Source organism: Vipera berus (assembly GCF_964194415.1).
Source record: "Vipera berus genome assembly, chromosome: 2".
Taxonomy (NCBI): Eukaryota; Metazoa; Chordata; class Lepidosauria; order Squamata; family Viperidae; genus Vipera; species Vipera berus.
This window is the reverse complement of record NC_138203.1, coordinates 71,434,983-71,458,218: the sequence shown is the minus strand read 5'-3', so window position 1 is coordinate 71,458,218 and position 23,236 is coordinate 71,434,983. Positions and strand designations below refer to the sequence as shown.

The 23,236-nt window shown below is 39.1% G+C and overlaps 1 protein-coding gene across 3 annotated transcripts in view; it reads left to right on the top strand.

The window, feature by feature from the left end:
* Positions 1 to 23,236, top strand: part of TJP2 (tight junction protein 2) — an 89,192-nt gene that overhangs the window by 6,391 nt on the left and 59,565 nt on the right. Inside the window, exon 2 of one of the 3 annotated variants that reach the window (XM_081317521.1) lies at positions 15,687 to 15,798. The exons of the other annotated variants lie outside the window; for them this stretch is intronic. The gene's annotated coding sequence lies outside the window, so the exon portion shown is untranslated. The remainder of the gene's footprint in view (positions 1 to 15,686; positions 15,799 to 23,236) is intronic. 3 annotated transcript variants of the gene reach the window in all.

Here is a 23,236-nt window from a genome sequence, read left to right as displayed (position 1 = left end):
TATGATATGACACAGCAGCAGTGTCAAGATAGGCATTTTCCACATCTAAGCATGTGAAGTCAACTTCAGAGTGATGAGTCTTTTCCCAAAACAGAATTCATAATCTGAAGAACATAATACCTACAAAACAATTGCCATGAAGGAATGCGCACAGTTGGGACTTACTCATGAGAGAATGAATGCAAGAAGTCAATTTACATCAAGATTCCCATTACTCATATTGTTGCATCCAGGTCTGTATTCAAATCCATATCCTGTAAAAACGGGCTTTTTTTGTTGTAATGTGATCATTGGATCTATGTGTGAACCCCACTAAAATCCCCAGAATTTTGGTGGTACAATACTAATTTTGAAATAATTGTTCCTTGATGGATAACAGTGAAGGTTATTGAGATTACTGAAAGATTAATCAATGATTTGTTTGGTAAAATAAAGTGGTGAATGCCTTTTCTGTTTGGAAAACATGAATGGGATTTCCTGAAGTTCTAATGGGTGAATCTGATCTGACGAATGCAGAGAAACTAGTAATCACCTGTCTGACTAGCTGGATTAACAACTCCTTTTATTAGAAGCTATAAATTTCCTGCGTGTTTGGGACCAGGCTCTTGCCCTAAATCTGGGACTGCTCTTTTTTTTAGATTTGTTTTATCCCTCCCTTATATTATTTTAATAATTCAAAGCAGCAAGCATCTCTAATACTCCTGCCTCCTCCTATTTTCCCTACAACAACAATCCTGTGAGGTGGGTAGGGCTGAGAGAGAGTGACTGGCCCAAAGACACTAATCCGGCTTTCATGTCTAAATCAGGACTAGAACTCATAATCTCCTAGACCTAGAGTCTAGCTTAGTGCCTCAACTAATGAAGCCTTTGATTTGATATTAGGTGAGGGGTCATTAAATGGACTGAAAAATAGGAAAGAGACACACTGAGTGACAGTACTGTAATGACTAGGGCAAGAGGTATCCTTCAAATACTTTTGACTGTAGTCTTTGGCTGTTATGCTGGCTATATCTGATGGAAATTGAAATGTGAAACATCTGAAGACAATGAATTTGCCTTTCTTTGACTAAAATAGTATTGATAAAACTTGATTGAGGTTCCCCACAGACCTGAAATTCTTACGCCTCATGTGATCTCTGTATCCCCATTCTATTTCTCTGAAATCTTCTGATAGTTAAAAGTTATGAAAAGAACTGATTTGGTCTATAAAAGAATCGCAGGCTAAATATTGAAAAAAACAGCTTGTTTCTTGGAATATAAACATGTCCACAAATATCTTTATTGTGTTACCTATTTTGGGTTGGTGATTTGTTAAACTATTTTGCACAGATGTTTGGAAGTTAGGTTTGTGAATTTAAGTGGTGCTTTCACTATTTCAGAACTATTCTTTCCTTTCACTGTGAGTCCTGTTTGTCCTGATATAAACACAGTGGTATAAATTCAGAGTTCAGAGAACTTCTACTTCATTGTAATGGCCTCTCCTTGAAGCTTTTGGATGTTGTAATCAGAGAACTTCTACTTCATTTTAATGGCCTCTCCTTGAAGCTTTTGGATGTTGTAATGTATCTCCCACACTCCCACACACTTTCTCTCTCATGCAGACACACATGCACCCTCCCGAATCCCCCACCCCTCAATTGCACTCATGAAAAGACAGATATCAATGGCTCCTGGTGTGGAGTCATTTCTCTGGTGCATGCTGACTCTTTCATTTCTTGTGGTACTGTGAACAATGCATTACAGCAAAAAATTACTCTGCGCTCTAAGCCCTTCAGAATTAGAAGAGATGTCTAATGTGGATTTTAAACCGAATATGGAAGGTTGCTTCAAAATGGTCGGACTTTTGTTCATTCTTTAAGCTCCTGGCTGCGTGAATATAAGACTAACTGATTCTACATCGAGCACAAATAACTTCAGCAATAAAATGCATGGTGAATACACATTTTGTCACATCTGGATTACTTAGACTGATCCTTTTGTTACACTGCTAAAGATTTCTGGGGACTATACTGGTTATTTCTATCTATCCTGGCTTAAAACCAGAAGTCAGTGGATGGAAAGTGAGGCTATGCATGCGCCAGATGTTCCCCTTGATTTATAAACATTTTCTGGCCAAACACACCATAGGCAATTTATTGCTATAAAAGAGCATTTGTCGACTAGCGAGATATGTTAGCATCCTTAGTTCTGAGCACATCTCTTAAGCATCTCTTACTATAAATGTGTATTTAATTCCTTCCTCATAGCTTGGCTCATAAAATATGGGATGTCATAGAAAATATAATGAATGAATCTTCAGCAGCTCTTAACATCATTTGAAAGATGAAATTACCTGCTTCTCCTTTAGTGCTTGGAATATTATAAGCCTTGAAGGTTTAACTGAGGATTAGTAAATTGGAGAGTGTCCATTATCAGACCAGGCTTATGGTCTGATAATGTCTCTTGCTTCATTTCCCTTAGTGCTTTATTCATAGATCCCTGAAATTACATAACAGTGACGTTTTCAGAGAAGCTGTCGGGAACGTTTTTTACTCTTTTTCAAAATGTTGCTATTTCTCCAGCTTGCAACGTGTGTAATCCATTTTGAAAAAGGTTGCTGTAGTTTAGTCAGCTTGCATAGACAAGTCTGCACCCAGGCAAAACAGATATACCAAATTCCTTTAGGAAAAATGTTCTTATCGAAAAAGTGAATTTTGTATCCCTTTCTTATTTAAAATAAACCTGTATGGGATATCTTCTAAATCTGTTCTATTTTCACGATTTAACTCTATTCTAGTCTCTGTTGCTATTCTTCCACTTGATGTTAATGTTTATTGTCCTGTAGCTTTTTCTACTCTGCCTTTTGTTATTACATACACACTTCTTGCTTTAGGTTTCTTTTTTTTATTAAAGAGTTTTACAAAAACAAAATTTTACAATATATCCCCAAATCCCTCCCACCCCAAACCCCCCCACTTCCCCCCCCCACTTCCCAGAGCTAAATACAGGATTATAGTTACAATAATCATATTCTAAATAAAAATTATGCATAATATACAATTAACCAAATTCATAATGTGCTTTAACTCCCCTTTAACATAACTACAAACAAAGTACCAATAACAATATCCCACTAAAATCTACTCATAAGCTAAATGGAACTTTTTAGTCCCATATTTGTTCTGAATATAATTTATCCATCTCCTCCAAACTGAAATATATCTTTCCTGTGAATGATCTTTCAAATAAGCAGAAATCTTAGACATTTCTGCAAGATTCGAAACTTTAAACACCCATTCTTCTATAGTGGGCAAACTATCCTTCTTCCAATATTGTCCCACCAGTAACCGTGCTGCTGTTATCATGTTCAACATCAAGTTAGTTTCTTTAACATCACAATCTACCACAATACCCAATAAAAACAATTGCGGAGAAAACTTTATCTTTCTCTTAAAAATCTTTTGAATGTTCCACCAAATTTTGATCCAAAAAGCTTTTATATTTCTACAAGTCCACCACATGTGAAAATAGGTAGCTTCTAAACTACCACATCTCCAACATTTAGACTGTAAATTAGGATACATGTTAGACAACTTCTTGGGATCCAGATGCCATCTATAAAACATTTTATAAAAATTTTCTTAAATTTTGAGCCTGAGTAATTTTGAGCCTAAGTACATTTAACATTTCTAACCCAAATTATCTCCCAAGTGTCCAACGAAATTGGTTCCTGAATATTTTGTGACCACTTTATCATACAGTCTTTAACCAGTTCCGTTTCCGAATCCAATTCAATTAAAGCATTATATATCCTCTTTATAAGTGCTTTAGGTTTCTGATATTTCCCCCTTAGATGTGACCTCTCTTTCAGCTATGATTTCTGTATCTGTTCCAGGATCTCAGAATTATTAATATTGATCCAGGTCCCCAGCATCATCAATCACCTCTCCTTTGGTTATCTTCTGTTGAAGTTGGTCTCTGTTATCAGCTAGTTCTGGACTGTTTCTGGTGGGATGTTGTATCTTCTAGACCTTTTCCATTTCAGTTTATTTAGATGACTCATTGCTACTGCTAGGGCTCAATGACCGACTGCCCAGGCTACCTTTACTGCCTTCTGTACCTGCTACCTGTGCTCTTCTAAGGCTTTACAATCAGGAGCCCTTTCCTGTTCAGTTGTCTTTCAGTTGTATTCACTTGCTCTGCATTCCACCCATGCGGGCACTTTGGGCTCTGTTGTTATAAGCCGTGCCGTAGACTCAAGCTATTCCTGGTTCTCCTGACAATTCTTTCTTTTGGCCTGGTTGCTTATTTCACTTGCCAGCCCTGTATCACACGTATTAAAGGATCCATCTAGAGCAGGGATGTCAAACTCAATTTCATTGAGGGCCGCATCAGCACTGCGGTTGCCCTCAGGGGGCAGGGTGGGCGTGGCCTACTGGGTGGGTGTGGCTAGAGTGCGTATGGCCTACTGGGTGGGCATGGCCAGCTCTACATCGTTCGCATCAAGGGTACCTTTGGGGGCCTGGGCAGGAGTGGGACAGATCTGAGGGTCTCTGGCAGAAGGAGGGTCTCTGGGCCAGGGCCAAGGCAGTGGGGGCCGTCCCCTCACTGTTTCCAGGATGGCTTCGCAGGCCACATGAAACCACTTCATGGGCCAGATCCGGCCCCTGGGCCTTGTGTTTGACATGTCTGATCTAGAGTTTATGTGCGGCCTTAATAAATAAATAAGCAAGCAAGCAAGCTTTCAGTTTCTAAATTTTAAGTAGATTTTCTGATCCTTATGAAAAATCTTTCATTTTTTTCAGATCGCATATATTTTCTGTGAGAAGAGCTGAGAATAAAATGCTTAGATTCTGTGGGATTACATCCAAATAAGCATCCACGTGCATCAGGCATTATGTATAGATTTACATCTCACATTCCCTCCCTCAGGGTAGACTCCATAATGCTTCCTCCTCCACTTTAATTTCCATAGAGAATGGGGTAGGTTGAGGTAAGGATCAAGGGATACGGCTTCGTAACCACATGGGAAGCAAATGGTGTCCCTTGCTGCATTAATAGATGCTGTCACTGGGGTGTTCGATTGTGCTCGGTCTCAACTGCCTGCTGCCCCAAGTGTAAGGATTTGTGCAAACAAACAAAAGATATTATTGATTGATAGATACCATTAGGTAATGCTCACAGTCACTGGTCCAGAGTCACCCAATGAGTTTTCTTCCCTGAGTTTGCTCTTGAATCTGGACTTAATCTGATACTCTTAAATTGCTACACTGCATGTATGTACAGGGGCTCATGCATCTTTGCACTTCTGTGTCTACAATGCAAGCAAAGAAAGTCCCATTGTTTCCCAGTCTAAAGTTGTTGCGTGCAGTATAAAAGAGTCTCATACTGAAGACAGAACAAATGCACATGTTCTCTCTTTGGCTGTTAAGGAGTCACGAGGCTGGTAATGGATTGATGAGATGCTTCAGGCAATTGAGGAGAATAGGTATGTAATCCACCATAAATAAGGATCTTATAGATTAAAGGTGAGGTTCATCTTTTAAAAAATCCAATATATTAATCACTGCCATGATCTGACAATCAGACTGGTCAAGCTATATTGACCATACTATTGATTGCCAACAGAACATGAAAATAGGTGCCTCCTCACATTGTAACTTTAATGCAATGTACAGTATTTGGTTCATTTACAAAACCCTTCAGAAGACTGATGTATCATGGAGTGGAATTCATAAACTACTTTTTGCAAACTAAAAAGCATCATTGAAATGCAAATAGTTTGTTGATTCCACTCACGTATGTACAGAATGCAAACAGGTCATTTCAGCTTTGATGTATATGGATGTATCTCAGTTATATTCCTTTAGATGGCAGCCTTCCATTATGATGTAATTGGGATTTCTTGCTTGAGGTGGAAAAAAAACTTTGATTTGGGGTTTTACTGATTAGATAGATCTGTTGTTATAGAAAGGGCTAGTTTATTCTATTATGTAAAAGTAAAAAGTTGATGTTACTATCTTATTCTGCTGCACCAAAGGGAGTCAGAAGTCAGTGGCTTTTCTTTCTTTTTCCCTTCTTTTCTACACTTTTCTCTTCCCTTTCCCCTCCCCTATTTTTCCTGTTATTTGCTTTTGTATTTTTGTATTTTATATCATACGGATATATTTCTAAGAGAAAATCTATCCTAACTTGGTCCTTCAGGTCTTCCAATATTGCCACTCTAGCTGAGTCTATCCACTTTGCTGCTGGTTGGAATTAGGACAGTGCTGGGAAAAAAATGGACTTGTGACTGGTCCCCAAAATTATGGCCATTGCAGTGCCTGTCCCCTGCAGTCACGCAGTCAAAATTCCATACTAAAGTCTGCCTGCTGAACCATGCAGGGACATTTCAACTGCCCCATCTGGCTATCTTCCCCCATCTCTGCCCTTTGGGGATGACCTGCATTCCACCACATGCTTCTGCCCCCATCACCGTTGCCCCCTACAGATGATCATCTTCTTCTTCCTCCCATTGATGGACCAGGATCCAGTTACTGAGTGAGACTGTGGTTCTGGAATGCATGCAGTGAAGGTGATAGGGTGCCAGAGCTTGCCAGGCCTACAGCTGGAAGGAGGCAGGAGGATAGAGACATGGCACGCTCTGTCACTGTGTCAAGCATAACCCTAACCTAGTGCTTTTCAACCCATGGTGCATGTATCACTGGTGGTACTTGGGAACCTGGCAGATGATACTCATACAGCGGGTTGAAAAGCACGGTTAAAGAAAAAGTCTAAAAAAAGTCTAAAAGTGTAGTAGGGGGGATGAGCTGAAGTGGCGGCGACGCCACACAGGCCTGTGGGAGAGTCAGCTGGAGCTGCGGTATTGCCGGGGCTCTGCTGAGCGCCCAGGATCTGGGCAGGGCTCCAGCTGATTGGTGCTTCCAGAACTAGCCAGCTGCAAGGAGGAGGAGGGGGAGAGAGGAGAGGATATAAAAGGAGGAGGTTTTGATGGGAAAGGGAGAGGAAAAAATACAACAGGGAAAGAGAAGGGGACGGAGTAAGAGAGACGGAGAAGAGGAGAGGCTTCTTTGAGTCAACCAAAGGAGCGAAGGGGATAGAACAGTGCAAAGATTAATGTCAGAGATAACAGGGACAATTTTCCCAATAAAAGTGTGGTAAGTGGGTGTACAGATAGTCCTCAACGTACAACCACAATTGAGCCCAAAATTTATGTTGCTAAGTGAGAAATTTATTAAATGAGTTTTGTCCCATTTAAAGATTCTTGCCACATTTGTTAAGTGAATCACTGCAGTTGTTAAATTAGTAACACAGTTCTTAATCTGGTTTCCCCATTGACTTTGCTTGTCATAAGGTCACATAAGAGGATCACATGACCCTGGGACACTGTGACCATCATAAATATGAATCAGTTGCCAAGCATCCGAATGTAAATCTCAAGACCCTGGGGATGCTGCAGTGGTCATAAGTGTGAAAAATAGGCTTGCCCTCTTTATAGAACAGCTACAACTTAGAGGATGGGCATCCTTGCCTTCATGTTCTTCTACATCGTTTCTATAGAATTAAGGCCAGGACATTATCTTGGCCATGCTAACTCATCAATTTTCTTGGTCTTTAACCATACTTTGGTCTCATGACTTATGTCTTTTGGGTGGTTGTCTAGCTGCATGACCCACTTACTCCTGAGCTTCAGGTCATAGATACTATGACACTTTCTTATGGAATTTGCTGATAGATTTCGGGATTCATAGTTTCACCAATGATGGCAAGATGCCCTGGTCCAGAGGCAGCAAAGCAGGTTCAAGTCATAAGAGCCAGTTTGGTGTAGAGGTTAAGATGCTGGCTTAGAAACCAGGAGAGTGCGAGTTCTAAACATCCTTTCATCATAAAAGCTGGCTGGGTGACTTTGGCCTATCATTCTTTCTCAGACCAAATCACCTTACAAGATAGTTGCTGGGGGAAAATAAAGAGTATTGGGTATGTTCACCGCCTTGAGTTATTTTTAAAAAGATGGGATAAAAATATAACGACAAAATAACACCGTCACCACCGTGCTTCAAGATGGGATAAAGTTCTAAGGCTGGAAGGCAGTGGTTGCTTTTTGCCAAACACAATACTTTCCATTTAAGCCAAAAAGTTCAATTTTAGTCTCATCCATACACACCACATCCTTCCAGTAGCCTTCTTGGCTATCCACATGAACTTTTGCAAAGTGTAGATGGGCAGCAAAGGGTTTGGGTTTTTTGGACTCTTCTTGGAACCTTGCCATTCACACCATTGTTCTTCAGTATTCTCCTAATGTTTTTGACACATCTTGTTTTTAATTTCTTTAGGTTTAGGACCTGTGTGGATAAGAAATAATATTTTAGATCACCCTTATGCAGAAATATTAAAAATTTAAAAGGGTTCATAAACTTTTAAACACCACCGTACATTATCAAAGCTTGGTCTAATGCAGCGGCCCGCAACCTTTTGGGCTCCAGGGATCAGTTCCACGGAGAAAGGTTTTCTGTGGACTGGAAGGGGCATGGTTTTGCATGCTGCCTGCATATCATGGATGGGGCTTTGCTTGTTTGTGCATCCCAGTTGCTGGCATGCCACAGACTGGTGCTTGTCCATGGACCAGGGGTTGGGGACCTCAGGTCTAGTGGAAATCAGGAGACTCCTGTTTTAACCACGAAAGCCGGCTAGGTGACCTTGGGCCAGACTCTCTCATCTCATCTCACAGGGTTGTTGTTGTGGGGAAAATAAGAGAAGGAAGTTGTATTGGATATGTTCTCCGCCTTGAGTTATTTGTAAAAATAATAAAGGCGGGATACATACATACATACAAACAAATCAATGAATAAAAAGTCAATGTTTGATATGTTTCACAGAGGTTTTCTAATATTTCTCCAAGTATTTTAGGCATAATGTAGTTTTCCATAGTAGCATCAGTTTTTAAATGCTTAATTTTAAAAGTTATAAATTTAACTCAAAGCAATAGAATTGCTTTAGACTGGAACAACTTCATTTGATTCCTCTCTTGTCTTACGAGACATTGAAATAATAATTTCAGAGTAGCTAAATGTTTACCATAAGAATTATTGGCTTGTTCAAAGACTTCAAATGCGTACGCCCATTTTGTGTATATGTTTCAACAGCACGCCCAGGATTTAAACATACCACATGAAAAATAGTGCAGGAGTAATTAAACATGATTATTCTACCACCAACTGGGAGGAGATATGAATGATAAAGACTGTTATTGAAACTTTCCTGCATTTTTAAAATTTCTACAACACTGTTCAGTGTACAGGTTTCTTTGCAGGTTATTCTTGTTTACATAAAACTGGCCCCAAGGGAGATGTGAAGCTACATTATATGCTAAATGAGAATTAAAATTCTGTGCCCAAGCATCTCAATTCCAATTAAAAATCTGCATTTGGAGACCTGCATCACAACCTGAAGTAATTATATACATTAATAAAGGTTTGGGAAAATATATCAGTTAAAGATATAAACATGTTGGATTATATTCCTTAATTAAATATTAAAACTGGGATTTGGCAAAGGGAATTTTTTACATAGAGGGAAACAAGTTTCATATTAAAAGGAGTGTTCTTTACTGATATTTAAATGTCTTCATAGATACAGGATTTTATTTTATTTGCAACTATGAATACTAGAAACTTTTTTTTAAAGATGTACAAACCTGTTTCAGTACTATACTTTAGCATAGATTTCTATTATAGTTGTTATTTTTTTTTCAGTTTAACCCAGGAACTTTATGAAGATGCTTTATTTTAATTACATGTCATTTTTTTCTTCCAAATTGCTAAAGGTGTGGGTATGATTCTCACCCACCATCTTTCCCAGAGAGATAGATTAGGATTAGATGGGTTCCATGGCTGAATGGAGCTTGGTTTCTCCAGAACAGCAACAGCCATATTGCTTCTCTTGCTCATTCACAGTGGCGTAGTGTGGGTTGTCAGCACCCGGGGCAATTTGCGCCCCCTAACCCGGTGACGTCATGGCACCGCCGAAAAGACGCGCCCCGCAGCGGCGTAGACTTTCCAAGAAGAGTCGCGCGCATGCGGGATGCTTCCGGGTCCCTCTTGAGGGCGGCTGGGCGGGGCTCCGACCTGCAAGAGCCGCTGCATTCAAGCTCGCACGTGAGCCCCGCTAAATAAAGCCACGCATGCGCATGAAGCTAGGCCAGCCGGCCGACGGGTCCATCTTCGCTCGGCCAAGCCTGCCGGGGCGCCTGCGGGGCGCTTGCGGTTGGCCTGAGCCTGGGCGGAGAGTTGGGCGCTTCTATTTATTTTATTCAGTTTATGTGGCCGCCCATCTCACCTGCCGGACTTGTTTCGCTTTGCAAGAAAGAGCAGCTCGAGAGCGGAGCCAAGCCGACTCTGTGCAGCCCTTGGGGCTCCCTGAGCAGCTCAGTGCGAGCGCGCCCCCCCAGATGTTGCGCCCGGTGCGGCCGGCCCCCCCTGCACCCCCCACGCTACGCCACTGCTCATTCACTCCCGGGATAATTATTATAGGTGCTAAAATGAACAATGCAATTCTAAGCATGTTAGTTCAGTTTCTTAGTCTACATTCTGGGTTAGAAATAAGCCATCAACACTGGGAAATTCATGGTCTTTTTGCAATTAGTTTTAAATCCCCTCTGTTACTAACTGTCATTGAGAAGCTGGCTGCTGTTGTATGCTAGTAGAAATAAGACAACATATCCTGTCATAAATATCTTGATGTATAAAGTATAAATCCTATTGATATATAAAATGTATGTCTATAAACTAAACTTAAAAGTTTAAAGCTGCAGCAGAGCTCTACAGCTTGAAGAAAAGTTGTTGCACAGGAAATAAATATTTGGGATAATCAGAATGAAATCCTGTTGAGTTCAGCCGTGCTTACTCTCAAGTAGGGTGGCACAGCAGCTGCGCCCACCAACACACCCTTCACATGTATTAGACTAAAACTTACCCAAACATAGGCTTTCAATTATGCTGGATGAGTGTTATGGAAATTGTGAAAAAATATCTCTGAAGGGCATCGTGTCGGGAATACAATCGCATTCTAAGTGTGTCTGGGCTCATGAGTCTAGTCATGTACGAATACATCCCACTTAATTTGAATGTTTTACTATCAAGCAGACTTAATAAGAGTGGTATTGTGAATGAATGTTAATTTTTATTCAGTGTCAGCATTATCTTGGATTCCATTAGCTGCAAGGATACAACTCAAATGCAATTTGCCTTTGTTCAAGAATCAGAAAAAATAGCTTTGGAAGACACAAATAGGCTAGAACAGGGGTCCTCAATCTTGGTAACTTTAAAACTTATGGACTTCAACTTAAGTCCACAAGTCTTAAAGTTGCCAAGGTTGAGGACCCCTGGGCTAGAACCTAAGGTAAATGGAAAAAAAATATGGTGATGAATTACAGGTAGTCCTTGCTTACTGACTGCCTTGTTTAATGATTATTCAAAGTCTTCACATTTATGACCATTGCAAAGTCCTGTGATCACATGGTTGCCATTTTTGTGCTTCACAACCAGCTTCCAATAAACAGAATTAATGAAGAATATGGAAACAAAATCGCAAGTCGTTGTTATGTGATGATTCACTTACTGACTGAATGGGAAGTGACATTGTGAGTGCATCGCAGTCATATGATTTTCCACTTGACAACCATGGTGCTTAGCAATGGAGTTGCTGGTCACAATGATCACTAAGCATGGTTTACTACACTGTGTTATTTACATCTCAAAATGATTTGTTGGTTATACTTTTCTCTTTGAAATGAGGTCATCTGTGCTTTAAGGGTGGTTGTAGCATGTTAAGGTCAGACTTTTGCACACCCAGCATTTTGCTTCAGGGTACAATACTGTGTGTCTATTCTAAAATAGAGTAAATGGATAAATCAGTGTCAAATGCAATGTAACTTTCTTGTTGACCAATTGTTATATACAGGCAGGATCTTTACCCTGTACAATAAAATATATACTCATAGAGCCGTACAGAATTTTCTTTTGAAATATCCCTGTCTGATTGAATATTTCCTTAAAATGAAAGGTTCTTGGATTGGGAAGGGCAACAGATTGGAAAAATATTGTCTACCCAGAAATGGTTGTAATTTAGCAACTTCTGAAAGATTGTTGTTGAAGATAAAGAAAAATTGAAAATTTTAAACTTCAGCTGTTCTCATATATAGGTTTTGATTTGTTTTGGCTTGCTTATCTGACTTCATTTAAAACATACTTTGCGGTCTGTCTTCTGCAGACTGTTTTAAAAATGTGCCTATAATAGCTTCATATGGTTTTGAGAAACAGAGCGTGGAAAATTTCTGTGGCCTGTTTCTCTTTGACATATATTTATATCCCTCCCTTTTCCCATCCTGGAGCTCAGAGCAGCCCACTGGTCCCATAGAACAGTTTTCCTTGTCAGTTCTTCACTGCCTTTAGTTCAGGGGTATCCAAGCTTGGCAACTTTAAGACATGTGGACTTCAACTCCCAGAATTCCCCAGCCAGCATGGTCCAGCAAAGGTTGGACACCCTTGCTTTAATTGATATATGGCAAATTATTGGGGCTTAATCAGAAATTCAGTAGGTTCTCTTTCCCCATTTTGAGATTCAGATATAAAATATCTTTATTACGGTAACTGAGTTTCAGGTTATCCCTATTCAGGAAATCCCTATTCCTTAGCTGCATTGTTCCTTCCCAAACTATTCTTAAAATAGGGATTTCAGAAAAAAGTACACAAGCAGGATAAGAAATTTAAAGCTTCATGTGTTTGTATAGGTTAGCTGTAGACTTGTATATAAAGTTCAATACCCAATGGGCAAACTTGCAGATGAATTGATAGTCCTCCTGAAAGATGTTGAGGCAGTCTTAGATATGAGGTAGGCCATAAATGTATTTTATTTCTTAACATTTAATTAACCTTGGAGCAGCGCATAGGTAGTGTGATCGGAACAGCACAAATATCTTTGTAAAAAATGTGTTGCTAATTTTAATCTCTTTTTAGTACCTGGGGGGGGACAGTTGAAAATTAATAGAGGGTAAGTTTGTCACTGAAGGACTCACTGGAGAAGAGCCTAATGCTGGGAAAGGTTGAGGGCAAGAGAAGAAGGGGACGACAGAGAATGAGGTGGCTGGATGGAGTCACTGAAGCAGTAGGCGTGAGCTTAAATGGACTCCAGAAGATGGTAGAGGACAGGAAGGCCTGGAGGACTTCACAACTAACAACAACAACAAGTTCGTTAAGCCTAGCTGAACTTATTTGTAGTCTTGATTTGTCCAAACAAAGCAAAGCCAAAAATTGCACTTCTTGAAATCAGGTTCATGGACATTGAAAGAGTGCAGACTTGGAGAGTCTGGTGTATAAATGTATAAAAGGTGTGTAGGCTGTAATTTATCTGGCATTGTTAGCTTGGGGTGGAAACTAAATGCAGCCTAGTAAATAAAACAGATACAAATGGTGACAATATCACCACGGTTTTGATTTGTAAATTAAAGATTACAATAAGTAATTTATTAGAGGGATGTATGTATTTGTACAGGGTTTTCATAATTACATAAGGGTGGAAAGTTCCTGGTTAACAAGTGCAGTCCAGTTCTGTTTAGGGTGTGGTGGGAAAGGATCAGAGTCATCCAGCTGGTTGTTCATCACAAAGCTATGAATAAGCAAGGTTGCTAGAAGGTGAATTACCCTTTTAATGGCACTTTATGGAATAAGTCGATGGATAGAGAAAAAACAGCCACAGAGAAAGAAAGAGAGAAGCTACAAAGTAGGTTTGGAATTAATTAAAAGTTGAGCTTAATTGACATAGCTCTCCAGGAAATGCCTGTTGGTAAGAAGCTGAGGACAAATGGTTAGTGGGCTTGGAACTGACTGAAATCATTATATATGACTGGCTTGAATAAAGAAATTATGCTTAAGAGAGCTTGCAAAGTACCTGGTTGAACAAATAGCTGAGAATTGAGTTCTTTTTGAACCAAATTCTTTTCTAGAACTTGTTTTCCAGATGAAAATTTGTTCCAGAGCATATGAAGTAGGAGCTCACACATTCCTTTGTTTAATCTCTTGCAAAGTGCTGACCAACTTTTTCAAGTACTAGGCACAACTGCATAATGACATTGATTTGTAAAAAAAAATATCCAAAATGTCACAAGATTTCAGCAATGTCACTTGCACAATTTCATGTAATAATGGCAAGTGTGCAGGATTTTGGCTTTTCTCTGTAATCTTGCAAGTTCCGACATGTAAAATCTTGTGAAATGTGGTAGGCTTGCAATATTTTGCTCATTAAAAGGATTACATAGTGTTTAATTTATTGACAGTTCTGAAGATACTATCTAGAGGTATCCTGCTTGCTACATTGCTGTTCCATCTTCCATCACAGCATGGCTACGTAAATCTTCTATTGAAGGGTTGTATAAGCTAAGACTTAGTTTCAAGACTGAGAATTATAAAACAGAATGCATGGAAATCCTGAAGCTACCCATCGACAATTAGCACCTAAACAGGATGGCCAGGAGTCCAATGTATCTATTCAGATTTCTCCAATACAGGTGGTCCTCAACTTATAACCATAACTGAGCCCAAAATTTCTGTTGCTAAGCAAGATGGTTGTTAAATGAGTTTTGTCCCATTTGATGATCTTTCTTGCTATGATTGTTAATAGAATGTGGCTTCCCCATTGATTTTCCTTGTCAGAAGGTTGCAAAAGGTGATAACATGGTCCTGGGACACTGCAACTGTCATAAATACATGCCAGTTGCCAACCATCTGAATTTTGATTATGTGATCATGGTTGTAAGTCGAGGACTACCTGTAATATTATAAGCATAAATGCTTCTTAAAATATAAAATTGGATCAATAACTAGATTTGAGCTTATGCAAATCTGTATTATCTTCTTAGTACTGCATTTCCTTCCTTCCTTCCTTCCTTCCTTCCTTCCTTCCTTCCTTCCTTCCTTCCTTTTTTGAATTTATTTGAATTTTAAAGATAACATGTATAAATGTACATGTGGATTCAAGCCTTATTCTTTCAGTATACCAACAGGTGGCAATGATTAGAAACATTCTGACTTCCTGTAATTTTATCATGTCGTGCTTCTTGACAAAATGAATCTGATGTTAGCTACTCCTATTCCAGGACATTTCAAACATTGAATTCAGACATTAGCTGAATTCATATATTACACAAAGCTACGATTTTTCAGACTTGGTTTCTTGAGGAATTCACTGTTCTTTTTGGAGTGTTTTAAGGCCAGTGTATTATGCACAAACAATAAAGGCTTGATTCATAGTATTTGTTAAGCCACAATGGATGGATTCTCACATTATGCTGCACTTAAAAAAACCCTGAATTGTAGCCTAGCACAATATGTAAGCCTAATTATTGTTTCACAGGAATTCATAGATATGAAGCCAGTGTATCAGAAGATTTGGTTCTAACTGGCATATTTATGTTGATGCATTGATTTTTTTAATTGTAGTATAAATGTGTGCCATTATCATGTATACTATTGAACTTCTGTCAAAGAGATCTGTCAAAAAAGAGAAATGTTTTCTATGCTAATTTGATAGGCAGAACTGTGCCCTCCACAACATAATTTAAAAGTAATACAAATCTTCAGTTTTTAGTATTTCAAGCTTGACCTTGATTAATTCCATTGACAATTTACACTGTTCTTCTATTTTTATTAATTTAGAGACCAGACATCAATATACCCATCTCCTTGTGATTAGGAGTGTAGCTGTAACTTGAACCCAAGGCACTTTACAGGAAGTGCATTAAGAAGACTGAAGTCAGATCTTCCCCAGGTACTTGTTAATACATTCACAGGGTTAGTTCCAATCAACAGCCTGAAACAATAAAGACAGATGTAGTTCTACAGCAGGGGTGTCAAACTGCCGGCCCGCAGGCCGGACAAGTCATCCGGAAGCTGCACCTACCCCATTGCCAGCAATGGCAAAACAATCCGGATACTTCTCGCGACGTCATGTGACATCGCGAGTTTGACATGTCTGTTCTACAGTTATTATTCCAGGGTCCTTTTGATTGTAAAAAATGCTCTAGGGAATTTACATTAGTACAGTGATGGCGAACCTTTTAGAAACCAAGTGCCCAAACTGCAACCCAAAACCCACTTATGTATTGTCAGGTGCCAGGTGGGCGTGGCCCATTGAGTGGGTGTGGGCCATTGGGTGGGCGTGGCTGAGGTGGTAACTGCAGACTAGGTGGGACTAAAAAGTTCAACCAATCAACTCCAACTTTGCAAGATCTTTTTTTTCCCGCGAGAAGTTGAAGTTGATTGATTGAACCTTTTTTTTTCTTGCACATGGCAGCGGAGGCCTAAAGCGAAAAGGTTTTATAAAACCCACCTGAAGGCCTAGGACTGGGGTGACAGCATGTGTGCCCACAGAGAGGGCTCTGTGTGCCACCAGTGGCACCCGTGCCATAGGTTTGCCACCACAGCAGTATATCATATAGTCTTGACAAACCATATCATAATATAATACTCTGTGTACACAATGAAGCAAATGCTTTAAAGGGTTTAAGAAAGAGAATATTTTTTGACTTCCGGTGGCGACGCGACGCTGAAGACAGCCATCTCCGGGCTGTCTGCTCCGCGGCTTCGTAGAACCGCTGAAAACAGCGCCGATCAGCTGTTTTAGCGGTTCGGAAGCCCCCTCCTCGGGAGAAGAGGAGGGGGTGAGGCCCCAGGTAGGGGTTGAGCTCTCCGGGGCCGCCTGAGCTTTTAGTTCGGGCGGCTGAAGGATCGAGCCCCCCCGAAGCCTGGGTTTGCTCCGGGCTGCGCAGCGCTTCTGCTCCGTGCTTTTGGGAGCAGAACTAAGCGTTAGCAACCACCCCTGCCAGAAGGAAGGACTTTGGAGTGTGAAGAGGCAGGCAGAGCGATACAGGAGGTCAAGGTGAAGTGGATTTTTGTTCTCTAGTTCAATGGATTTTATGGACTTTAAAAGTGAAAGGGCGTAGCAAGTGAAAGTGGGGGAAGATGGCGGCTAAAACTTCTAAAGTTCACCAGAGTGTGGGGGCTTCCCCGGTGCAACAGTCCTCGCTGCAAGCTTTACTGCCTCCTGCACCTGCTCCGGCACTGACGGTTAAAGATTTACAGGATGCTTTGGAAAAACACTCACAACAAATAGCAGATATTATAGATGTAAAGATGGAAAAGCTGGAGGAGAAGATGGAAAAATTGGAAGAGAAGTTTACAGCAATGAGGGCAGACATCTTGCCTGCACTTCAAGGTGTGGCTTTATGTATTGAATGCTTGGACGTTTGGAAAAAGTATAGACATAAGCTAAATTATAAGATACCTTTATGGGGAATACCGAAACATGCAATAGAAAATATAAATGTTGGGTTCAAACATGATGTGACTACATACAAGGAAATCTTAAGTCTGGAAAGGAATGTATGGTGTTTGAAGCCATATAATTTCTCCTTCTTCCATATAATATTGGAAGAAGGAGAAACTGCCGACTATTGAAGAATGGACTTTAAAAGTTTCTGACCTGGCGGAAATGGCAAAGATTTCGGCTTATTTGAAAGACCATTCGCAACGACGTTATATTATGGAGTGGAAAAAGTGGATTGATTACATCCAGAACAAATATGGGACTAAAAAGTTTCATTTAGCATTTGTATAAGTTTTGATATGATATTAGTATTGCTTGTAGTCATTTTATATGAGCTAGAGTGCGATAGACTTAATAGCTTATTGTTGTTAACATATGGTTGTTTATGATTGTTTTTACCTTTATACCTTGTATTTAGCTCTGGGAAGTCGGGGAGGGGGGAGGGGGGAAGGGGCGGGGGGAGGGATAGGGAGGGATAGGAAGGGTTGGGTGGAGGGAGGGGTGGAGGGATTGTTAAAGATAAAATGTATTGTAAAACTTTTCAATAAAAAAGAGAATATTTTTATCTTGTTTCTTGAAGGCAAGAAAGTGTAGAGGAGTCTACTTTGGCAACAAAATCTAAAGGTTGGTTCTAGCAGACCAAAAGAAAATTCTTTAGCAGAAGCATTTTCCTATTTAAACAAAATCAAAGTAAAACTATTTCTGAAGTTCTTATCTAAGGTACTTCTAAAGAGCAGCTAGGTTTTCTGTGCATTTAATTTTATATATTAAAAAAGTAGAATGATGTATGATGGCCTTAGTTATACTCCTGAAGATGATTTGCAGTATAAATTTTCCTTTTTGTAGAGAAAAAAAGAGTATAGGGAGATGGCAATAGATAACTACAATGAATATAAGAAATTCTAAGGTGATAGTATTGAAATCCAAAAATGCTATTCTGTACAGTTAGTCCTTGACTTACAACAACATTTGAGCCCCAAATTTCCTTTGCTATGCAAGACAGTTGTTAAATGAGTTTGACCTATTTTACATCCTTTCATGCCACAGTTAAGTGAATTACCACCGTTGTTAAATTAGTAACATGGTGGTTAAGTGAATCTGGCTTCTGCCAGTGACTTTGCTTGTCAGAAGGTCGTAAAAGATGATCACATGACCAGGGACATTGTAACCATCATAAATACATGCCAGTTGCCAAGTATCTAAATTTTGATTGCGTGTCCATGGGGGTGTTATAACGTTCATAAGTGTGAAAATGGTCATAAATCACTTTTTTCAGTGCTGTTGTAACTTCGAATGGTCACTAAATGAATGGTTATAGAATCTGTATAGAATCCCATTTAATTCATTAGGATTCAGTGTACATATGGCCTCCATGGAGAAAAATGCATGGTAGCAGTGGGGAACCTGTGGTTTCCTAGAAGTTGCTGATTTATAAATCCTAGCAGCTAAGCCAGCATGGCAAATTCTGGGGCACTCATAATGCTTCACATGAAGATTCTGCCAGGAATTACTTTTCCCATGTTGCATCTTTCGCTGTCATCCTGTTTGCAGTTACTCACATTATCATGGTTACTTTTGTTTGCCTCTGTTATCTTTAATAAATATATTGAGGCAGAATTGAGGTTTTAACACTGGTCTTCCAGTATGCATGGCTGCATTAAATATTTCCAGTGGGAAAGACAGATTGGTAGTGACAGATAACTTAGTTTTACTGAATTCTCTGTTACAGATGAATCTGGCAGCCACTGAAAATATTTCTTGCTCTTGATTAAACTCTCTTGAAAGTAAACATTTTAATCAATGTCATGTGCTGTATCTTTTCCTTTGAAAACATCTTTGAGAATAGGCCTAATGTTTTTGGAAATTTATACCAAAGAACTGAATTTGTTTTAAGTATCACTAAAAATAAGAAACTGTGGAGAAAAAAATGTAGAAAAGTATGTATTTGAAGCAAAAAAAGTCATCTTGAAGTAGATTTATACTCATCAATTGTATTTTGAATTAAGCTGATGCATATTCAAGACCTGTGACTTGAAGTAATGTAAACTGTTATTTGTAAATTGAGAGCCAGAGTTTGAAACAGGTGTTACTTTCCTTTTGTTAGCTTTAACGGTGGTCTGCATCTCCATTGATTCTACATATGGCTAATGCTAGGCCAAGAATAGTAGCGACGCGGTGGCTCAGTGGGTTAGGACGCTGAGCTTGTCGATCAGATGATCGGCAGTTTGGCGGGTCGAATCCTGAGTGCCGCGTAACAGAGTGAGCGCCTGTTACTTGTCCCAGCTTCTGCCAACCTAGCAGTTTGAAAGTACGTAAAACTGCAAGTAGAAAAATAGGGACCACTACGGTGGGAAGGTAACAGCGTTCCATGCGCCTTTGGTGTCTAGTCATGCCGGCCACATGACCACGGAGACGTCCTCGGACAAGCGCTGGCTGTTCAGCTTTGAAACGGAGATGAGCACCGGCCCCTAGAGTTGGAAATGACTAGCACGCATGTGCGGGGGAACCTTTACCTTACCTTTAGGCCAAGAATCCTCTAAACACATATTCTATTCAGTATGGAGATCATGGAGTTAGTAACTGGGACCAAATCATGGCCTGATATCCTGAGAATGAGTACACACAACTTTTTGCTATAGGAATAATAATAATAATAATAATAATAATAATAATAATAATAATAATAATAATAATAATAATAATAATAATAATAATAATAATAATAATAATAATAATAATAATAATAATGTGGATTTTAGAGAATACTTGACTCCTCCTCTTCCTTCTCCTCCTCCTCCTCACTTATTTATATTGAATTATTTGTGCATGCTTTTAAATTTCTGCTCATTGAAAAAAAATCTATTTCAAATCAGTGGAGTAAAACTTAAACTGAAGAGAAATACAAAGAGAAGCAATCCTAAGACATTAAGTAAACATTCTGGATCGTATTATATGGCCTTTACACTGTTTTATCATCCCATAAAATGCAGAATTCACTGATTGGTTTTTAGAATGAATTGCAAAGTTCACATCTCATTGACAGTTTGTAATTCATTGATGCTGCTGTCTTCCTAAGTATGTTGTAACAATAGTTTGCTTGTAAGCTGCTTTGGGTACAAAATGTTTTCAAATACAGTGCAACACAAAACTGAGAACACGGGGGAGATGTCTCTCTCAAATCAAATTGATTGAGCGATAAATCTGCTCTGCCCTAAAAATGGATATTTGCAATATGAAATGAGTAGTTTCATCTCTTTATTGTAGGGTGAGGGGTTTTTTTGAAATGTTTAAAAATGAACTCTTTCTATTCTGTCTCACCTGGGCCATTTTTATGTGCAAAACTTCAGAAACAAAGGAATTATTCTTTTAAAAGTTTCAGTTATTTAAATAATTGGCAACAGTTAGTTGTTTTTCAAAGAAATTTATATTTTGGTTTTGTATTATGATTTTTTCTTCTGAATTCATTGCCATCTTCAAAAATGCAGGTCTCGTAACTCTTACTTTAATTTTATTAAATTATATTTTTCAAGTTTATTAAAAATTTCAATTGCAACTACCGGTATAAAAAATGAAAACTGTTAAAAAAGGGGCTAAGCCATCCCTCAAGAGAGACAGTAATATGCAATCAACTTAATTCTCAGTCACAAGGTCATAAATTCATTTCTGTTGAAAGAGTTAGCATTGGGTACAAATAAGGTTTACTCATTGTCTGGGTTCTTTGGAAAGAGAACTCATGAAATAATTTTAGAACAGCAATCCCTAACTTTCCTTATCCCTTGTCGGCTCTTCTTCTTTGCCATTCTTGGTTTAAACCAAGGTTTACATGTTATGCTAAACCATATGTTTTATCTATGATAATTTTAAGGCTATGTGTATGAGCTCAGAGAGAACTATATAGTAAGGGGGAAGGAAACCTGTCCATTGAGAAAAGGGGAAGAACAAAATGCAGATAATGACATCATTTCACTTGCTTCTAGTGGACTAAATCTCAGTTCAAAAGACTATGGGGTTGTGACTCAAGTGACCTCAAAAGCCTACTCTTTAGTTGCAACATTTTGTTTTAAAACAGCCTTTTGCAACCTGGAATTCCCACAGCTTTCATTCTTACTGGCTGAAAATTTTGTGAGCTACAGTCTTACTGCATCAAGATAGTGCCAGTGTGAAAAAGGTTGCTCAAATGGATATAAATGGAATAATCTGCATCTTATATGTTTAGCTTTTTCTATACCCCATAAGGGTTAAAGCAACATTTTGTCTCTGCACCTGAAACAATACTGAGCATATAATGTTATTGTTATATTGATAAGCAAAGCAAAATATATCATTTTCATCCTGTCTACCAACTTTTCATTTTTATTGATTAGAATTACCTAGGAATGTAACTGTGACTATGATGCAAATCAGGAACAACTTCGGAAAAAGCTGTGCAACATTTATTTACTTCATACAGTATTTTGTTGTTTAAAAAACATGCAGTGCTTCTCAAACACTGTGTTACTTCGGCCAGAACAGAATCTTTTTTTTTCTTATTGAGCACTTGAGTAAGATCATAGTTTTGCCTGGTTTCTATCTCTGAAAATAAACAAGGTACTGACTTTGCAAACTGATTATTACTGGAAACATCTGAAATACCATTACACTAGGCAGGCCATCGTACTTTTCCTTGGGGATTATTTTGCACTTCCTTCTATAAATTGTTGCTGAGGAGGTTTGCTATATGGCCACACCATTCTAGGAGCACCCACTACTCCTCAGAGAGCTCTAATCCCTACATGAGCTTCAATTACTGTTTCCTGCATTTAGAGCACTACTATTATTTAGTTTATGTATTTAGGGACGCGGTGGCTCAGTGGGTTAGGATGCTGAGCTTGTTGATCAGAAGATCGGCAGTTTGGCGGGTCGAATCCCAAGTGCCGCGTAACCAACCTAGCAGTTTGAAAGCATGAAAAAATGCAAGTAGGAAAATAGGGACCACTAAGGTAACAGCGTTCCGTGCGCCTTTGGTGTCTAGTCATGCCGGCCACATGACCACGGAGACGTCCTCGGACAAACCCTGGCTCTTCGGCTTTGAAACGGAGATGAGCACCGGCCCCTAGAGTCGGAAACGACTAGCACGCATGTGCGGGGGAACCTTTACCTTTACCTTACCTATTATTTAGTTTGTCTTCTCCATATTATTCATAGTTGTTTTTTTATTTTTTGCTGTCCAGAGGAGTGGGGAGATGATGCGGAGAAATAAAAAAAACTAACATTTTGTTTCTTGTGCCACTTTTATTATTGGAAGTACATGTTGTTGCTGCCACTTCTGGTTTTAGGACTTGAAATGTAAAAAGCTTTAATTCTTGTTCATAGCTCAGATTTCAGAAACCTACATAGCACTTTATTGAAGATTCAGTGCAGGAAAAAAAACGTTTAAAAATGCAACAGTATAATATACACAATAAATACAACATCTTGGTATAGGCAGTCCTCAACGTACGATCACAATTGAGCCCAATATTTCTGTTGCTAAGTGAGACATTTGTTAAGTGAATGTTGCCCCATTTTATGACTTTTCTTGCCACAGTTATTAAGTGAATCAAGTTGATAAGCTAGTAACCTGGTTGTTAAGCGAATCTGGCTTTCCCACTGACTTTGCTTGTCAGAAAAGGTGATCACATGATCCTGGGACACAGCAGAAGTCATAAATATGAACCAGTTGCCAAGCATCTGAATTTTGATCACATGATCATGGGAATGCTGCAAAGGGCATAACTATGAAAAAACAGTTGTCACATTTTTACTGCCATTGTAACTTTAAACTGTCACTAAACGAACTGTTGTAAGTGAAGGACTACCGTATATGATGTGGCACATGACAATATAAAAACAAATAAGAATC